Raw genomic sequence first — 4,601 nt, 5'->3', positions numbered from 1 at the left:
GAAATAGAATTGGTACATTATGTAAATACATTACATATATGTAATTGATATCTATGAAGATACATATTGCAGATTGATCTATATTAAACCTCTATCTTTATACAGTACGACTTTATATACTACAATAACAATAATAAGTATGGTAGAAAGATTCATCTATTTCTTTCTACCATACTATCGAATCTCATAAAATACTGATGATTCTCGTCCGCTTATTTCATTTAAGACACGAAATCTTAATACTTTTCATTTTCTTTTTTCTTTTCAATCATTGATAAAAAGATAAAAACTAAACAGTCAAGTTTAATTCAAATTAATCATTTTGACTGACTGTTTTTACATATATTATAAGTAAAAAAGCAGTAGGAACTAGAATGAACAGTGCAGTAGCAATAAATGCGAGAATATTTACTTCCATAATCTCATCGTTTCATTTTTAATTAATTCGCAATAACTCGGGATTTAATCCCATAGAGCTGATAAATCTTTCGCCTGTAAATTCAATATTCAATGGGATGAATTACATCTCGACGATATCGAATCGGAGCAATATCATGAATAACAATATCTGAGCTATCAAATTGATTCATCGTCGAGAATTAAATAGTATAACATAGGAAGATCTTTTATCCATACCGAATTCAAATTTTGATTCCTGATCCGATAAATAATTCCTTTACTTTCTTTATCATTCTTTTCCTTTCCATTCTTTCTTTTCTATAACCTACGTCCCTCCTTGTGGAATCATCTGATGAAATATCATATGACCGCCTTTACACTTACTTACATTGGTTATAAAAAACCCCAATAAAATAACCAATAGAAGCGAAATGTAAAAAGGAAGAAGTTTAGTTCTAAACCCCCTTTTTATGATCTAATCTTCTTGGAAAACAAAGAAGTAGTATAAATAAGGAGAGTCCGGGTATAAAAAAATCGAGTATTCCATCAAATTCATTAAAAAGTTTGTTCTTTCTTCGGCAAGACCCTTAAACTTAAAAAAGATTATTCATTCCCTCACAAAGAGAGATAGGATCTTCTTTGAGCTTTATTTTATTAATATCCCATTTCCTTGGATTAATTTTGGGATGCATATATCAAAAATTCAGTGTGAAATTTGAATGAGATAAATTGGTTCAAATTCACATTAATAATTTCAATTATTAATTGAGGTTACACAAAATCGGAGCCCTAAAGGGATATACTTTTAATCTTAAAAGTATTATATCAAAGTTACTATGTTAAGTTAATCTTTTTTGTATCGTACAAATTCCATTTCTGTATAGCCCCCTGTAAACATATAGTACTCTATTACACAGATCGGGAATAATCGAAAAAGCCAGACTCCGTACGGTATTTCTTGGAATCCTGAATATAATTTTACCAATCATTGTACTAATCTACATATGTCTTTCTCCTATCAATTGGTACTAGTTGAATAAATGGTAATTCCCATATTTATTTGATGAGAAATGTGAAACTAATAAATAAATAAAATAGGAGGGTATCCTCTTGTGAATGAAATTCTGCTATTTCTTTTGTTCTCCTTTTCACAGCAAACGCAGAGATGAATTGATGTATTTTTTTTATTGGATTTGGATCTGTCGGGACTGACGGGGCTCGAACCCGCAGCTTCCGCCTTGACAGGGCGGTGCTCTGACCAATTGAACTACAATCCCAAGGAAATCAAGTGTACATCATACATATTCTTATGATTTAATTCAAACCCTTTCTATTTTATTTCTATTTTATTTCTATTTTATTTAGATTTTAGATTAGAATAGTCGTATTGTAACAGAAACGCGAGTAATATATTTGATATACACACGGATATGCACTTTAGTGAGAGCGCCTCACGGATTGTTAATAATCCTTTCGTTTTTTATAAATTGATTAATAATCAAATAAAGCTTTCAATGAAAAAAAAAGAGTTTTTTTATTTATTCTTTATTTTATTCTTTTCCTTATACTTCCAGATCTTTATATGAATCTAGTATGAATCTAGATCATTAGCAAGCAAGATCAGAATTTGTGAGAAAAAATAAAGAGAGCAAATGAACGGCGGTAAAATATATCAGAAAATTTTAGTTTTTTTATTCTTCCGTATTCCGATCAGGCATTTCTGGGGAACAACAAATGGGGTTCTATCATTTCATGGTGGATCGGCCAATTATTGGGCCGAGCTGGATTTGAACCAGCGTAGACATATTGCCAACGAATTTACAGTCCGTCCCCATTAACCGCTCGGGCATCGACCCAGGAAGAATCAATTCCCGGCTTATTGATAATTCATGATCAACTTCCTTTCGTAGTACACCTACCCCCAGGGGAATTCGAATCCCCGCTGCCTCCTTGAAAGAGAGATGTCCTGAACCACTAGACGATGGGGGCAAGTATGCCCGACCGCCATCATACTATGCTCATTGTATGAACAGTTTTTTTAAATTGTCAATATAATGTGGTATGATTAAATCTGAAAGATCTTTCCCTCTTTTCTGATTCCATAGAATCTTTTGATTCGTATTTATATTCATGAATCATTCATTCTAATCATATAATTTTTTTTTAATATTATTTTCATTAAATTTTCATTAAATATATTTATTTCATTTTCAATTTTATTATAATTCTAATTAATTAGAAATAGAATTATATCAAAGAATAAAATAAATAAAGAAAATGAATATAAGAATAAATAGATATTAATTATAAATCGATATTATTAAAATTATTAATATTAAAAAAAATAAATAAAATAATAAACTAAATCGGTAGAATAGAAATAATACGAGGTATAGGACCTTTTGGGGAGTGATTGGTCCGCCAGATCAGAAAGGGGAATGAAACTTCATTTCTTCCGCTTTCATTCATTTTGTTAAGATTAGATAGATATATTTCTATCTTACACTAAGCCAGGAAATTCAAAAAATCTGAAATTAAAAAAAAAATCTGAAAATATGGGAAGAAGGATAGGGATCAACAAGTTATTGAAAATTGTTTTTCTCTAAGAATTAAGTTCGGGGAACAAGTAAAATAAATCTTTTTATCAATGATTCTACGAAAGATCTTATATCTATGTTGAATTGGTAAGTCCATGTATCAATCAAATTAATTTCGTTATGATGGGGGTCAATTCAATTAGGGTCGGTTTTGAAACAATTCATTGCATTTATAAAATCCAATCTTAATAAACCATTTTTTTATTTTACCTATACTCACTAGATAAATTGAATTTATCGTTCCTGTATGTACATATATATATTAGAATAAGTAGACTCATAGTGGGTAATGACTTATTCAGTAATTAAATAAAAAAAATGGGCCCTTTTAACTCAGTGGTAGAGTAACGCCATGGTAAGGCGTAAGTCATCGGTTCAAATCCGATAAGGGGCTTTGGGTTTTTTTCATAAAACCCCAGCCATACCATAGTATTCTTTTTGGAGGAAGGATGGAGATCTTGTTGATGTTTATACTAAAAAAGTAACAAACCTTATCATTAAATTATAAAAATTATAAATATTAATGATAATAAGCTATCATTATAATGAATAATTGTATAGTAATTATAGTTATAAAATGGAACATTTTAATTTTAATATTTATTATATTATTATTATAATGTATAATGAATAATGTATAATGAAAATGATTATAATGAATAATCAAAATGAAAGAATAATGAAAAGTCGTCTCCTTGAATCGCTAAATATCCCTTTCCATTATTCCAATCAAATCCATTCTAAAGATTAGAAAAATAAAGATTAGAAAACAACAAAAAAAGTAAGTGGACCTAACCTATTGAATAATGACTATATCCACTATTCTGATATTCAAATTCGATAAAGATGAAATTGGAACGGTCAGTGGATCTTTTTTTTATTTCATTTTCATATTTCTTTGGGCTCTGTAAGAATTTGTCGATATTACTGATTAAAGATTCTTATTTATAGATGGTTTATAGGAATAAATTGATATTTCTTTCTTCTACAGAGAAAGGCTTTATTACAAGTCACAACATACGAGCCATTTAAAATATCTTTTTTTTTTATTTTAATTCCCGAACACAAGACATGATCAATTTAGATATAAATATTTTGAATTTATATCTAAATAAGATTTATATAATTTATCAGATCATCGATTCATGTACCAAATATTTCCATATCGATACATGCGATATTTTTGTTCCGACAACCGGGATGGAGAATGGATGCGAGAAAGATACTTTCATTTACAGTTTTTTTTATTAAATATTAAAATTAAAAAATATTAAATAAAAGACAATTTTTATTATTAAATTAAATACAATATTAAAAAAAAATGAAAAATGAAAGTATAACGTAATAAAATATATAATACTATAGTAGTTTAATACACATATAAATTTGAAGGAATACATAAAAAGATTTTTTTTTATCAATCTCACAAACGAGATTCAAGAATAAGATTAGTTGATGGAACGAGAGGAATATGTCTGGGGATCAACTGGTAGCGAGAAAAGGAATCACTTTTTTTTGAACAGTTCTTTCAAAAAATTCATCTATCTGATTGATGAGTCATAAGACAAGACAATTCAGGGTTCAGGCGGTTATTAAGACTAGGAA

The 4,601-nt window shown here is 28.7% G+C and overlaps 3 non-coding genes across 3 annotated transcripts; 1 reads left to right on the top strand and 2 right to left on the bottom strand.

The window, feature by feature from the left end:
• Positions 1–1,602: 1,602 nt before the first annotated feature.
• TRNAD-GUC (transfer RNA aspartic acid (anticodon GUC)) lies at positions 1,603–1,676 on the bottom strand. The gene has a single exon. It is a non-coding gene; the product is annotated as a tRNA-Asp (tRNA).
• Positions 1,677–2,171: 495 nt separating this feature from the next.
• On the bottom strand, positions 2,172–2,255 carry TRNAY-GUA (transfer RNA tyrosine (anticodon GUA)). The gene has a single exon. It is a non-coding gene; the product is annotated as a tRNA-Tyr (tRNA).
• A 1,063-nt stretch (positions 2,256–3,318) lies between these two features.
• Positions 3,319–3,390, top strand: TRNAT-GGU (transfer RNA threonine (anticodon GGU)). The gene has a single exon. It is a non-coding gene; the product is annotated as a tRNA-Thr (tRNA).
• The last annotated feature ends 1,211 nt before the right edge of the window (positions 3,391–4,601 follow it).

The sequence above is a fragment of the Corylus avellana genome, unplaced genomic scaffold (assembly GCF_965113065.1).
Source record: "Corylus avellana unplaced genomic scaffold, dhCorAvel1.hap1.2 HAP1_SCAFFOLD_160, whole genome shotgun sequence".
Taxonomy (NCBI): Eukaryota; Viridiplantae; Streptophyta; class Magnoliopsida; order Fagales; family Betulaceae; genus Corylus; species Corylus avellana.
Note: the sequence above shows the minus strand (reverse complement) of the source record. Positions and strands in the feature narration are given on the sequence as shown.